This window comes from Leucoraja erinacea, chromosome 22 (genome assembly GCF_028641065.1).
Source record: "Leucoraja erinacea ecotype New England chromosome 22, Leri_hhj_1, whole genome shotgun sequence".
NCBI classification, from domain to species: domain Eukaryota; kingdom Metazoa; phylum Chordata; class Chondrichthyes; order Rajiformes; family Rajidae; genus Leucoraja; species Leucoraja erinaceus.
In genome coordinates, this window is record NC_073398.1 from 31,523,353 (window position 1) to 31,539,519 (window position 16,167).

The window sequence follows — 16,167 nt, forward strand, 5'->3', positions numbered from 1 at the left end:
GTCTTCTGTGGCAATGAATTCCACCGATTCACCACCCTCTGAATAAAGAAATTCCTCGTCATTGTCTTCCTAAACGAACATCCTTTAATTCTGAGGCTGTGACCTCTAGTCCTAGAATCTCCCACTAGTGGAAACATTCTCTCCACATCCGCTGTAACCAATCCTTTCGCTATTCGGGAAGTCTCAAGTGAGGTCCCCTCATCCTTCTCAGCTCCAGCGAGGACAGTCCCAGTGCTGACATGCGCTCATCGTATGTTAACCCACTCCTTCCTTGGATCCCATTCATCGCCATCGCTGTTGGGACTCTGGGCGAAATGCTGTCGAAAGTTGAAGAGGGTAACTGAGCAGCTGTTGGCAGCTTTTGTTACCTCTTTTTTTCATCATTGCTTCAAGGAGAAGGGTGGGAGTGTGTTGAAATGTGAAAGATAAATAGCTTGCACTTGCAAGAAGAGGTGGCCAAAAATTCCCCATTCAAAATAACAGATGTGGAGAACAAGGCATCAAATGAAAGTTCTGCTTCCAACGTCTTTAACTTCGCCTGAGGTCACGGTGTAAAATTATACAGGTGTATTATCTGTGTCATAAACTCTACAATAAATATGGATCATTTATACTAGGTTTTGATTTCGTAGCTGCATAGAGATACAGTGTGGAAACAGGCCCTAGATCCACACTAACCATCAACCATCCATTTGCACTAATCCTATACTAGTTTAGTTTAGAGATGCACAGAAATGGGCTTCAGCCCACCCAGTCTCCACCGACCAGCAGTCCCTGCACAGTAACACTAGTTGGGGGACAATTTTACACGTATGGCAAGCCAATTAACTTGCATGATCACGGTGGCGCAGCAGTAGAGTTGCTGCCTTTCAGCGAATGCAGCTCCAGAGACTCCAGTTCGATCCCGACTACGGGTGCTGCCCGTACGGAGTTTGTACGTTCTCCCCGTGACCAGCGTGGGTTTTCTCGGAGATCTTCAGTTTCCTCCCACACTCGTAAGACGTACAGGTTTGTAGCTTAATTGGCTTGGTAAACGTAAAAAATCGTCCCTAGTGGGTGTGGGATGGCGTTAATGTGCGGGGATTGCTAGTCGGCGCGGACCCGGTGGGCCGAACAGCCTGTTTCCGCGCTGTATCTCTAAACTAAACAAACCTGCCCGTCTTTGGAGCCTGGGTGGAAACCGGAGATACCAGAGAAAACCCACGCAGGTCACGGGGAGAACGTACGAACTCTGTACAGACAGCACCCGTGGTCAGGATGGAACCGGGGTCTCTGGCGCTGTGAGGCAGCAACTCTACCTCTGCGCAACCGTGCCGCCCACTTCGCACTGATTCGCACTCATTTAACCCGACTTTATTCTAAGCAGTGGAGCCTTCACCTCCTTCACCACCTCCAGTTTAAATTCCATTTGGAATGTTTTGGAGGACCAAGAACCAAGAGCCAATTTACAGAGGCCGATTAAATTGCAGATCCTTGGGATGTACGGAGGAAACTCATGATACCCCAGAGAGAACGTGCAAACTCCAAACGGACTGTGCCCACTTTTCTCAAGCTCTTCCCATTTATAGTATCATTCATCGCACCTCCCTACCCCCCCAAATACATTAGCTTGTACTTGTCCAGATTAAATTCCATTTACCACTTCTGTCCCAACAAGTCAGACCATGTGTATCCTCTTGACGTTGAGAGCTCTATTTCGTGCTGTCAGCCACGCAGGCAATTGTTGCATTCACAACTGCCTGCAGTCACTGCGGCTTTGGCATTGCTTGCAGTGGTTTTGTTTATTGTCGCGTGCTCTGAGGTACAGTGGAAAGCTTCAGTTGCATGCTAACCACTTCCTATGCCGTAGGGTCTCGACCTGAAACGTCGCCCATTTCTTCTCTCCAAAGATGCTGCCTGTCCCACTGAGTTACTCCAGCATTTTGTGTCAACCACTTCCTATTGTTGCCTGCTGCTGAGAAGCTGGTGTGTTTGGAGGATGTGGACTGCTGCTTTGGGATGATCAGGTGTGCACCATTGAAGGATTAAAATGGCACGAGGTGACATCTTCGATTGCGAGACCTTTTGATCCTTTCTGTCCTGAGGAGGTGTCGACCCCGAGTGTACACGAAGAAAAATGCTTGGGATGTGGTTGACAAAGACCATCTGTGGTCTTATTGAATGGCAGTGGGGGCCACAGTGGCTGGATGGTCCCAGCATCTCCTTGGGAGAAGTTCCAACAAAGGATTGCTCTAGTTCTGAAGACTGACTCATCCACCTTTAGCAATCGAGGACAGTGAATAAAAGGTAGCTTTTGCTGAGAAACAGTAAACGTTGAATGAATTCTAACATGGGCCGCGGTGGCGCAGCAGTAGAGTTGCTGCCTTCCAGTGCCAGAGAACCCGTGTTCGATCCTGACTACGGGTGCTGTTTGTACTTTCTTCCCGTGACCTGTGTGGGTTTTTTCCAGGTGCTCTGGTTTCCCCTCTTACTGGAAAGAAGTACAGGTTTGTAGGCTAATTGACTCCGGTAAAAATTGTAAATTTGTCCCTGGTGTGTAGGATAATACTAGTGTTGGGGGGGTAGGCACGGACTTGGTGGGCCGAAGGGCCTGTTTCCGCGCTTTATCTCTAAACTAAACCATAATTTCTATCATTTTTGTTCGGAGGCAGAATTCTCTGTATTTTTGGATCTGGCTTGGGAAGCAAAGAACCTGGTGTGCCCTTCTCTCCACTAGTACAAACAGTAACCGTTTGTGTTGATTGCAATCTGGTTTGTCCTTTCTAAATAGTTTTCTAGGGATCAAGCACTTGCCCAGAATGCGTAATGTGAAATTCTGCCGTAATGATTTAAAGACAGTATTTGATGAGAGCCTTATGGGCCAATCACACTTGTTTTTGGGCGACTACAGGCGACTGCCGCAAAATTTTCAACGTCGGAAAGATTTAGGCGAAAGTGTCGACAAATTTTGCTGTCGTAGGTTGACGTATATGTGTCATAGGTTGCTGTAGGTGCTGTCGTAGGGGAATTCCATTACAACTAGTCCCTGGCAGTCGCCAAAGTGGGACAGGCCCTTAAGAGTATGATGGCTTGTGTAAAGTTGGTTTGTGCTCTCCACCATGGAACGATGCAGCACTAACTGGCCCTTCAGCCCATTTGAGACCGTTAAATACCATTGCTTATATAAACCCGTGCCGACCAGCGATCCCCGCACATTAACACTATCTCTCTCACACACGTACACACACGTACACACACGTACACACACACGTACACACACACGTACACACACACGTACACACACACGTACACACACACGTACACACACACGTACACACACACGTACACACACACGTACACACACACACACACACACACACACTCACTCACTCACACCCTCGTGTTATCTCTCAATGCCCGTTTCATTATGCTTTCAAAACTGTGCCTGAACTTGATGATAATTTTGCCCTTTTTGACTTGAGAGTTAGGAGTATAAGTAGGCCATGGAGTCCCTCGAGCCGATCTTAACATTCAGTAAGATCGCTAGCCTCGAGCGCCTTGTAACTTTTTTGTAGTTTTTCTGTCCTTGTGATGCATCTACCTTGATTCATTGGGCCAGGATTGTAATCTATTACCCTTGCCATCCACCAGTCCTGCAGGGCCTGCCCAGGGCATGGACGTAATGGGAAGGGCGCGCTGTTGCTGCAACTTCCAGATAGCCTTGTACAGGTCGCTTCCGTGAAGGTTGCATGCGTCAAAAGCAAACAATAGGACGTTCCGATAGGAAGGAGATGAGGTATTTCTTTAGTCGGGGGGTGGTGAATCTGAGGAATTCATAGTCACAGATGGGTGGAGGCTGCCAATGGATATTTTTAAGGTAGAGATTGACAGATTCTTGATTAGTACATGTGTTGGGGGGGCTATGGAGAGAATGGGGTTGAGAGGAAAAGGTAGATTGGCCATGATTGAATGGCAGAGTTGGCTTGATGGGCCGAATGGCCTAATTCTGCTTCAATCACGTCTGAACAAATATTTTGCGTAGTTTGTCTGGGGTTAGTTCAGTGTGATGTTATGGTGTCAAGTCTGCTAATTCTGTCGTGATATCTTTTTAGTTTCTAAACTGGCTGAAAATTATTGCTTGGTGATTAGCTATTTTGAGTCGTACGGTGTGGAAACAGGCCCTTCAGCCCAACTTACCCATGCTGACCAACATGCTCCATCTACACTAGTCCAACCTGCCTGCCCATATCCCTCTAAACCTATCCTGTCCTATACCTGTCTAAATGTTTTCCAATTGTTGTGATAGCACCTGCTTCTACGTATCTGCCAGCTCATTCCTTCCACCTACCACCCTTTGTGTGTTTAAAACGAAAATAAAAATAAGTTCCCCCTCGGATTTCCATTCAATTTATCTTCCATCGCCTCGATCTCTGACCTCTGGTTCTCTATTTACCCCTACTCGGGGTAAGACTCTGCATCTACCCTATTTATTCTTCTCGCAATATTATACACCTATAAGATCGCCCCTTAACCTCTTGCGCTCCAAGGGCTAAAGTCCTAGCCTGCTCAACCTCTCCCTGTAGCTCAGGCCCTCAAGTCTTGGCAACATCCTCGTAAAACTTCTTTGCACATTCTCCAGTTTGACAACATCTTTTCTCTAACGGGGTGGAAGAAAGTTTGGCCACTGAGTCTGTTGCATGTTACAAGGTTGTCTGACGTTTTACTTGCGCAGTGAATGCTGACAATGCAACTGCTCTGTCTCTGACCGGAAGGCATTGCAGAGGGTGGTGAAAATTGCCCAACAGATCACCGGTTCCACGCTCCCCTCCATTGAGTCTGTGCAAAGCAAGCGTTGTCTGCGGAGGGCGCTCAGCATCGCCAAGGACTGCTCTCACCCCAACCATGGACTGTTTAACCTCCTACCATCCGGGAGGCGCTACAGGTCTCTCCATTGCCGAACCAGCAGGTCGAGGAACAGCTTCTTCCCGGCGGCTGTCACTCTACTCAACAACGTACCTCGGTGACTGCCAATCACCACCCCCCCCCCCCCGGACACTTATTATTATTTATTCAAATCATTTGCTATGTCGCTCTTCCAGGGAGATGCTAAATGCATTTTGTTGTCTCTGTACTGTACACTGACAATGACAATTACAATTGAATCTGAATCTGAATCAATTCTGCTCATAATCAGGAGGCCCCATGAGATTTTTTGTCCCCTACGCTATTGAAGGTAAACATTGTATCCTTGATCTTCACTGATTTGAGGTGGTGGGTTACCGATGGAAGATGTCTTGTTGGTTGGACACATTGGAATTTGAGTTGTCTTGACTCTTGGAAGTGTACTTATTGACCTGAACCAATGTACCATGCTTCAAGATTCAAGAGAGATTATTGGCATGTGTCCCAGATAGGACAATGAAATCCTTCATTGTAAAACACCTTTATTGAGGAAATAGGGAGGTGTTCTACTAAAATGATCAAAATGTTTTTATCCCAGGTCCTTGCCGAATTACAAGAGGTTGGAAGGACCTCCATTTGGTTAGTTCTACGGTTTCCTCAATTGAGGGAAGACTGTTAAAGTTTAGGATTCTAAACCCAATTCTCTCAGCTCGATCAGTACGTGTTTCAGGACTTGACTGACTTGACCACCATGAGGAACCTGATACAAACCCAACAGAACAGACACGTGATTGTCTTCCTCAATCTAAAATCTATATTTCTTTTTTTTTTCCCCCATAGCTCCAAATATGGCTTTGACAGATCTGGAGGGTCGCATATTCTGAAGCCTTGCTGAGGTGGGTGTGGTTCCTTCTGTCAATACTTTAGAAGGATAATTTTTAGGGTCTAGAATGTTGCACTCCGGATTGTGTATTTCTGTGCACCAAATATGTATATTAATGTGCATTAAAGTGTCGGGTTGAATTTCCTTATGATTCCAGTCTTGTGTCAATTAACAGAGACTACATTAGTAGAGGTGATGAATATATGAATATGATCGGTGATTTGTATAACAAGGGCATAATCGCTTTGACATTTTCCCCAAAGTGAAATGAAGCCATCGCTTGAAACTTGAGAGCATGAATTAACCATCAAGTTGTTGATGAGGTTGTGTATCCTGAAGTTGTTTGAGGCAGAGTCGACTATGATATTCGAAAGGAAACTAAAAATTGACTGAAACAAATACCTGGTGATTATAACCGAAAATAAATGAATGAGACTATGCCCTAGTCTTGTAGTTGAGTTTCACATTTGTCCGTGTGTGTGTGTGTCTCCGAGAAGGGTCAATTCATTTTTGTAAGAGAGAGATGCGGTTGATTTTAATATAATTACAAGCCAGTTTGGTGTTGCTTAAATGTTATGGATCTGAGTTGCCCATCAAGTGGTGGCATAATAACACAAAGAAAAAAAATCAAAGGTGACATTTCTATCTGAAGGTTTCACATTCACGGCACAGATGTTGGGATGCGGCAAATGTTGATGGCTTGGGCTTTGGGGGTACCTTGGACTCTCACCCAATGCTGGATTTGAGAATGGTGACAATGAGCTGATCTTTGAGTTGAACGAGCCCTATATTCTGAGCCATAACTAAATTGCATCAAAGTCCCCCAACTCTCGTGAGGTTTCTTCAAGTCGGGTCAGATAAAAATATCGACTTGCCAAACTCTCTAAAAATAAGGCATGAAGCTGATGGATGGAAACTGGGATTTAATTAATGGGTTAGGAGGGAGGAATGAGAGACTGTTTCTGTTTCTCTCCAGAGTGATGTGGAAAAGAGTACTGGATTTCACCGGTTCAGTTTTGGGTCGAGATCTTGCTCGCATGCTTTTGTTTAGAGACACAACATGGAAACCACTCCTAGTCAAGTGGAGGCCAAGTCGATGGATTTTTTTTTTTTTAAAGGCAGAGAGAGAGAGAGAGAGACATTCTTGACTAGTACGGGTGTCAAGGGCTATCGGGAGAAGGCAGGAGAATGGGGTTAGAAGTGAGAGATAGATCAGCCGAGATTGAATGGCGGAGTAGACTTAGAAACATAGAAAATAGGTGCAGGAGGAGGCTATTTGGCCCTTAGAGCCTGCACCCCCATTCATTGTGATCATGGCTGATCATCCCCAATCAATAACCCGTGCCTGCCTTCTCCCCATGTCCCTTGATTCCACTAGCCCCTAGAGCTCTATCTCTCAAAATCCATCCAGTGATTTGACCTCCACTGCCCTCTGTGGCAGGGAATTCCACAAATTCACAACTCTCTGGGTGAAAATGTTTTTTCTCACCTCAGTCTTAAATGGCCTCCCCTTTATTCTAAGTCTGTGGCCCTTCATTCTTGACTCGCCCAACATTGGGAATATTTTTCCTGCATCTAGCTTGTCCAGTCCTTTTATAATTTTATATGTTTCTATAAGACCCCCTCATCCTTCTAAACTCCAGTGAATACAAGCCTAGTCTTGATGGGCCGAATGGCCTAATTCTTCTCCTATCACTTAACTCTTCAAGTCCACACCGACAATCGCTCACAATAATCCCATGTTATCTCATGTTCACATACATTCCCTACACACTTGGGCCAATTTAGAGGCCCATTAGCTTACAAACATGCACGTCTTTGGAGCGTGGGAGGAAACCGGAGCACCCGGAGGAAACCCAGGCGGTCACGGGGAGAACGTGCAAACTCCGCGCAGACACCCAGAGGTCAGGAGGGAACCAGGGTTTCTGGAGCTGTGAGGCAGCAACTCTGCCGGCTGTGTCACTTTATTTTTTCCTTTCAGAAATATATGGTAATTTTATTCCACAAACTGTGAACTGTCACCGTGCAGCAAATTTGTCAATATTTCTTGGGCACTTTCCAAAGAACTACATTTGCACCGCGATGGTGCAGCGGCAGGGTTGCTGCCTCACAGCGCCAGAGACGTGGGTTTGATCCTGATTAAGATGCCACGACCATGTCTGCTTCAACCATCGCCCCGGCAACATGTACCAGGCACTCACCATCGTTGTAAATACAAAACATGCTCCACACATCTCCTTTAAGGACCTGTCCCACTTGGCGTTTTTTTTTTCGGCGACTGCCGGGGTCATCGACTGACGTATCAGGGTCACAGAAAGATTTTGAACATTTCAAAATCCAGCGGCGACAACAAAGTTGCGACACTTGAGGAAACGCCGAGCGTCAGTACATCGTCATGCCTCGACTTATTCCGTGACCTGATACATCGGTCAATGATGCCGACAGTCCCCGAGAAATATCGCCAAGTGGGACAGGCCCTTTATACTTTGCCCCTCTCACCTTAAAACTCTGCCCTCTAGCATTTTATTATGTCCTGTGTAAAAAATATTAAATACTTTTGAGACGTGTTCTAATTTTATTTCACAAAATCTGAACCGTCACCATGCGATTAATTTGTCACCATTTTAAAAAGAAAATTGGGCACTTTCCTCCGAAAATACAATATTTACAATAACCAGTAGTGCAATGGCGCAGCGATGGGGACCCAGGTTCAATCCTGACTGTGAGTGCTCTCTGTGCAGAGTTTGTACGTTTGTTCGTTGCCAATGGTGGAACTGGTTAACTGGCTAGTGGATGAAGGGGCAAGGTTGGAGGGAAGGCAAGGGGAGTGTTTTTCAGTCGGGCAGCATCTCTGGAGAACATGGATGGGTGATTCTTTCCTTTGGGTCACCCCCCCCCAAATCAGTCTGAAGAAGGGTCCTGACCCAAAACATCACCGATCCATGTTCTCCAGAGATGCTGCCCTGACCTAGTGAGTTACTCCAACATTTTGTCTCTCCTTGGTAAACCAGCATCAGCAGTTCCTTGCTCCATAGCCCGTGTTAATTGTTTGGCTGGCATCTTAGTTGTTGACCCTGCAATGTTTTGCTGCGTTCACTGTTCCTAATCTTTCCACCAACCCCTCTGCATCTAGTTCAACACAGAAGATAATTTACATGGTGTGAATTCACTTTGGTGCTAATCCACAAGATCGTATTTCAGAAGCAGAACAGATTTTTTTCGTATTGACATGCATTTTTATTATGTTTCATTCTACTTTCATTCAAAGCAAATGGAAGCAGTTTGCTTTTTCAGCACCAGTTCCAAGTAGCAGGGCAAGGCATTCACAGTACACTTGGAATTGAAGGAAGGCAGCACGGCAATGTTTTGCTGCATTGGGGGTTTGGGGATTTGAAATCAGAAAACAAGGTTGTTTTCCTCCTCCTCACATGGTCCGTGGCTTGAACTTGAAGTGGATTTCAAGCAGACTTCAATTCCGTCTGAACAAGGGTCTCGACCCGAAACGTCACCCATTCCTTCTCTTCGGAGATGCTGTCTGCCCAGCTGAGTCACTCCAGCTTTTTGTGTCAATTTTCAGTTTAAACCAGTATCCACCCGCAGTTCCCCCCTGCACATTCAATTCTCCTGCGTCTGCTATGGTTTGATGAACTAGCAGATCTGGAAGACAAAACTGACGCAATGCTTCTTTCATAGTCTTCCAGCGTGGAAACAGGCCCTACAGCCCAAACCGATCACCATGTCCCGTCTACACTAGTCCCACCTGTCTGCGTTTGCATTTCGTTGTCTCTGTACTGTACACTGACAATGACAATTAAAATTGAATCTGAATCTGAATCTGTTTGGCCCATATCCCTCTAAACCTATCCTATCCATGTACCTATCTAAATGTTATTTAAATGTTAAAAGTTTCAGCTTGAGGATTGGGGTACTATTGGTAACTGTACATTTTTGTGAACGCCTTCATTTAGTTTTGTGTAGAGATGCGGTGTCGGACAGGCCCTTCAGCCCTCTAAGTCCATGTTGTCCCATTTCAGCATCCTATACACACTAGGGGCGATTTACACAAGCCAATTAACCTACACATCCTTGGAATTAGGAAGGAAACCGGGGCACCAGGAGAAAACCCACGCGGTCACAGGGAGAATGTACAAACGCCACATAGTCGGGATTGAACCCGGGTCTCTGGCACCACGAGGCAGCAATTCTACAGCTGCGCCACCGTGCTGCCCCCTTAGTTGGAGATGATTCATTATTGGTCAGGCTGGAATTGCCCCGTCCAGTTTGTAAGTCCCATTGTGCAGGAAGGAACTGCAGATGCTGGTTTACACCGAAGATTGACACTCAAAGCTGGAGTATCTCAGCGGTTCAGGCAGCATCTCCGGGGAAAGGCAATGGGTGATGTTTTGTGTCGAGACCCTTCTTCAAACTCTTGTAGGTCTCATTCCTGGATTTCAATCTTAATTAATCCGATTAATTTACAGAGATGTCTGGGTCTGAAAAAGGGTCTCGACCCGAAACGTCACCCATTCCTTCTCTCCAGAGACACTGCCTGTCCCGCTGAGTTACTCCAGCTTTTTGTGTCTTCAACCCGCATCTGCAGTGACTTGTGTCCGAAAGAACTGCAGATGCTGGTTTACATCGAAGGTAGACACAAAATGTTCTTTCCTACACACGAGGTCGGGAATGTCTAATCAATTTAAGGCACGACGGACTCTTAGACCTAAACGGTCCTTGGGCAGTTTTGTGTGAGCCTTGGCTGCTCTTGTTTGCTTTTGCTCAGGAGAGGACTGCATGGTTGGTCCCCTGCCAAACCTCTGCTGTGTTGCGCAGTGACTGCGGGAGCGAGCTAAGCTGCCCAGAGCAACGATCTGCTTGCACAAAACACAAACAAAGCGCTGGAAATGACCAGCGGGTCGGGCAGCACCTGTGGAGATGGCAACAAAGCTAATGATCTGAAAGTCAGTATGCAATGTGTCGCCCTTGTTAATCCGATGCTGGTGGTCTGTCGGTGAAGGCATCCAATCCAAATCTAAATTGCGTGTCATTCCCTCAGTGAGTTTTGAACTGTGATTAACGCATGGAAGCGGTACAAAGTAGTCTCGCCCGAGGGCTGGTGTGAAGCAGTTGACATTTCGGCCCATGAAACTTGTTCTTCTGGGAGGGATTAATAAAAATTCCTCTCCATCCCTTCCTTTGCTCATGAAGGAGTGGTGCTGTTGACAGTGGCCGTTCGCCCACGGGCTGACGCAGGGATGTAGCAGCGGGCAGTAATTGATTTAAAGAGACGAGAGGAATGTATGTTGGCCTTTAATTGTAAGAGGGAAGCAGGACATGGCCCTTCTGCCAAACCTGCACTATATTCTGCCTAGATCTTTAATTTTATTAAATGTTGGGGCGGTATAATTGCATCCTCACAGCACCAAAGACCCCAAGTTCGATCCTGACCGCAGGCACTGTCTGCACATTCTCCCTGTGACCGCGTGGGTTTTCTCCAGGTGCCCCGGTTTCATCCCACACTCCAAAGACGTGCAGGTTTGTAGGTTCATTGGCTAAGATAATTTTTTTTTTTTTAATTTTCCCTAGTGTGTTTAGGGTAGTATTTGGGTTGATCGCTGGCTGGCGTGGGCGGAGGGACCTGTTTCTGTGCTGTATCTCTGAAGTAAATTTTATAAGTAAAGTAAATACAATCCCATCTACACATGACTGCTCATCGTTTTTTGTTTTTTTTAAAGTCCGCACCGACCAGCGATCCCTGCACCTTAACACAAGCCTACACGCACCAGGGTCAATTTACATTTATACCAAGTATACAAACCCAAGCCAATTAACCCACAAACATGTATGTCTTTGGAGAGTGGGAGGAAACGAAAGATATCGGAGATAACCCAGGCAGGTCATGAGGAGAACGTGCATACTCCGTACAGACAGCACACGTAGTCAGGATTGAACCCCGGTCTCCAGCGCACCACCGCCAACTCTTCCACTGCGCCACCGTGCCGCACGTTTGTTTGAGTTAACCCTGAGCTTCTGTTGGCCATCCAAGGAATAGACACCAAAGACCTGCCCCATCATTTCAGCAACCAAGGCTCGTAGAACAACCTGTAAAATGTCTTCAGTTTGGGGTGGTTATGGTAAATGTTAACGCTGCTTGCCTGGTGAATTTCGTCCTTGTATTTAAAAAAAAAAAATAAGACTGCCCTTTCTAATCTTAACACGTCACGAACAGTGCGCAGAGCCAACATTTTAATGATCATTTTATGTAAGGTTTCCCATGTTTGTTTTTGTGTGTTGCTATGGGCACATGGAATTAATGACTTGGTTTGTGTATGGTGAAGCTGATGTGCGTGGGGTGGGGTGGGGTGGGGGGGGGGGGAGCTCTAATTAAAGCTGAAGACCGAACAAGATCTTTGTTATATTTAGCTCTTCGTATGTGGCACCGGGGATATTAAATACAAGGAGTGACTTGAAGACCATACTTTGCAGAACTTTAACATAAATAATAATTTAACTTGAGGATTGATGGAGGAAAGGATCTGACTCGCCAATGGTTTTTCCAAAGATTCCTTGCCAACTACTTATAGCCTTAAGTCGTACAATACATGAACAGGGCCCTTCGGCCCAACTTGCCCATGCCAACCAAGATGCCCCATCCACACTGTGTAGGAAAGAACTGCAGATGCTTGTTTAAATCAAATGTCGACATCAAATGCTGGAGTAACTCAGCGGGACAATCAGCATCTCTGGAGAACGGGTCGAGACACTTCTCCAAACTGATGACAGGGGAATGACCCATCTACACAAGTACCACCTTCCCGTGCTTGGCCCATATCCCATTTAAACCTTTCCTATCCATGTACCTGTCCAAATGTCTCATTATCTTTAGTGGTAGCGTCCAGGATCAGAGGGCATAGCCTCCAAATCAAAGGATGTACCTTTAGAATAGAGATGAGGAGGAATTTGTTTAGCCAGAGGGTGGTTATTCATCGCCACAGATGCCCGTGGGGACAGTTGTTCGGTATTTTAAGGCGGCGATTGTTAAGTTCTTGATTGGTGCGGGTATCATTGTCACACGGGGAAAGCGGGAGAATTGTGTTGAGAGGAAAAATAGATCGGCCATGATCCAATGGTGGAGCAGACCTGAAGGGCCAAATGGCCTAATTTTCTGCTCCAATGTGATTTTGAAGTTATGAAATGTTATAGGACCTGCTTCAACCTCGTCTGGCAGCTTGTTCCATCTATCCACTGCCCGCTGAATGAAAAGGTTGCCCCCTGGCTTCCTATTAAATCTTTCCCCCTCTCCCCTGAAGCTTATGTCTTCTGGGTCTCTACAATCACAACTTTATATATATTAAAAAAAAAAAAATGTAGACAGGACAGGTTTAGAGGGATATGGGCCAAATGCAGGCAGGTGGGTCTAGTCTAGATGGGGCATGTTGGTCGGTGTGGTCTAGTTGGGCCTATTTCCACACTGCAAACTAACTCTCTGACTTTCTATATTTTTTTGTCTACCCTGCCCTGAATGAACTATGCACGAGCATCCTCGGATCTGTTTTTGTTCCCATTTTAAAGTTGGTGGTGGCCCGTCGGTCACGACTATGTTGCGTTGTGCAGCCTCAATTCTGGTGAGTTCTGACATGGCTCACGAGTCCGAGGAGATGGCTGCACGAAAACCGGTGCGTGAATGAGTTTAAGGTGGAGAAGCTGTCGCACGGCAACAACCCCACCCTCTCGGCCGCAGAAGTCGAGAGTCCAGTGGTGTGAAAAATCATCGCGGCTGGAGACTTGTTGGCTGCAGTGGATGGCCACGTCGTCTTAAGTGCTCTGACAGGACCTTCGCATTCCACAGTGCGGTGCTGCCTTCCAGCCGTTGGTTCATAAAGATATCTTCCGTCTATGGTTCGCCAAAGCAGACTTCCCATGAAGGGTGAGCATGTCCCACGGGTTCAACTGGATTACATGGTACAAGTTGCAAGGCTATGCCTTGACCTGACAGTTTTAGAATTTTTTTTAGAATTACAGAATTTTTTTAATCTTTTAGAATGACACTTATTTGTATTGCCTAAAGCAAAATATACCACTTGCATTTTTAGCATTAAATGTAATCTTCCACTTAGTCACCCCATGCCATCAGCATGTCTGTATCACCTCGGGAGTCTGCTCTCCTCTCAGTTTACCACCCCTCCCAACTGTTTGATCAGCTGTAAAGTTGGGAATGGTGCCCATGTCCGATCGCTTTGTGTATGAAGAGCAGTGACCTGGTGACTAGCTCCGGAGATCGCGGCCATTTCAAATCTTTCTGCTTCCAACACTTTCCCCCCCCCCCCTTGGCTGCCAGAGGTATCGCATCCCTTTTTCGTGCCCACCAATGTCACTGATCCTGACGTGGACGATGACTTCTCGCCCTTCCGCAACTTTCTGCGCACGGTAAGTTTGCCGCTTTGCACAACTGCACCCGCTCTGTAGGTTCCACAAGTTGTGACATTGTTTAGTTTGCTTTAGTGATACAGCCTGGAAACGGGCCCTCCAGTTCACGCAGAGTTCACGCCGGTCAACGATCGTACACTAGTTCTATCCCACACTCCGTGCACTGTTTACAGAAGCCAATTGACCTTCGAACCTGCACATCTTTGGAATGTGGGAGGAAACCGGAGCACGTGGGGAAAACCCATGGTCACGGGGAGAACATACAAACTCCGTGTGGATAAGCACCCACAGTCGGGATCAAACCCGGGTCTCTGGCGCTGTGAGGTGGCAACTTTTCCACTGTGCCATTGTGCCGGCCAAAACTAAACAGAAATGGAGCTGCCACTACGTATGATCTGTGCTTCTCTATCTGCGGATGCTGCCTGACATGGGGTCATTCTGTTTATAATAATTTTCACTTCAACACTGGAGCTTATTTGTGTTCAGCTGCAGACGAAGGCTGTTTCGAGCGTTGTTTGTTGAGTGAGAAAATGGTTGCTTGCACACCTTTTATTTTGTTCCATGGGAGAGAGCACAAGACCAGTTTACAAATTGCTGAGATCCTTTACAGGACAAAGTGATAGAGGTTTATATTTGCACTGACTGAGTTGGGGCGCTGCCAGGAATAACACAATACTGATTTCAAATTCCCCCTGACTTGAACACCGGATTAACTATCTGTTTTTGTAGTATTTAGCGTTGGATCAGAAAATAAATCCACTCAGCCTCTCTAAATAAGCAGTAGTCTGATCCTCGCCGCTCCAGTATTGGGGCCATGACCTGCCTTCTCCGTGGGGTGGAGTTGTGTGATCTGTTGCACATCCCAACATTAACTGGAGTGAAGCAACATCATGTCTGGTGGAGGGAAAGGAGGCAAAGGTGAGGACAGGCGTCATATGGACAGCACAGTGGCGCAGCGGTAGAGTTGCTGCCTTCAAGCCCTGTCCCACTGTACGAGTTCATTCAAGAGCTCTCCCTAGTTAAAAAAAAAAAATCACACTCGTGGTAAGCACGGAGAATGAACGTAGCGGGTACGTCGGAGCTCGGAGACGTCTCTTAGCGGCTCGTAACGCTAACGGCAGGCACTCGGGAAGACTCGCTAATGGCAGGTAAGCTCGGGAAGACTCATAAAGATTTTTCAACATGTTGAAAAATGTCCACGAAAGCCCCGAGTACCGACGAGTGGCCATTACCGTAAATCTCCCAGTTCGAATCAGGGCAAACTCAGGAGAGCTCTTTGAATGACTTCGTACAGTGGGACAGTGCTTTTACAGTGCCAGAGACCTGGGTTCAATCCTGACTGCGGATGCTGCTTGTATGTTCTCCCTGTGACCGCGTGGGATTTCTCCCTGTCCTCCTGTCTCCTCTCACACTCCAAAACTGTACTCACTTATAGGTTATTTGCTTTTGGTAAAAATAAATTGTAAATGGTCCCCAGTGTGTAGGATAGTGGCAGTGTCGCTGGGCCGCAGGGCCTGTTTCAGCGCAGTCATCTCTAAAATGCAGAGTGCACTGAAATAGTCGTGTGGTAAAACAACATCTACCTCCGTCCCCTGAGAAGTGAACCTTGAGCAAGGATCTGTTGAAAACAACACCATGGCTCCGCGCGCATTAATCCGTGAGTGGGGCCCGTGCCACGGAGGTGCGGGCTGATTGGGTAGCATCTTGACATCCTGCGCTGGGATACATCGGACCAGAACACTGACATTGTCAAGGGATGCTCCTGTGTTCAGTATCGTGCAGGTCGCACCAGGGACTCTGTAATGATCTGCTTGTGGCTTTGTTGCTTGTTTGTGCACAATTAACAATGGTCATAGGTTGCACCTACTGCGGACGGTTCGTTACTTGCGTCAAGTGCTGCAGCAGCTGCACAGAACCCGCTGGCTGTCCTTCCGCCACCAAGCAAATGGCAGCAGTGTGGGAGGGGAATTGCTTCTAGT

At 46.7% G+C, this 16,167-nt stretch overlaps 1 long non-coding RNA gene across 2 annotated transcripts in view; it reads left to right on the forward strand.

Annotated features, from left to right (window-relative positions):
• LOC129707925 (uncharacterized) overlaps positions 1-16,167 on the forward strand; it is a 191,510-nt gene that overhangs the window by 27,077 nt on the left and 148,266 nt on the right. For both annotated transcript variants that reach the window (XR_008725254.1, XR_008725255.1), the window contains exon 2: positions 5,722-5,777. This is a non-coding gene — a long non-coding RNA (uncharacterized LOC129707925). The remainder of the gene's footprint in view (positions 1-5,721; positions 5,778-16,167) is intronic.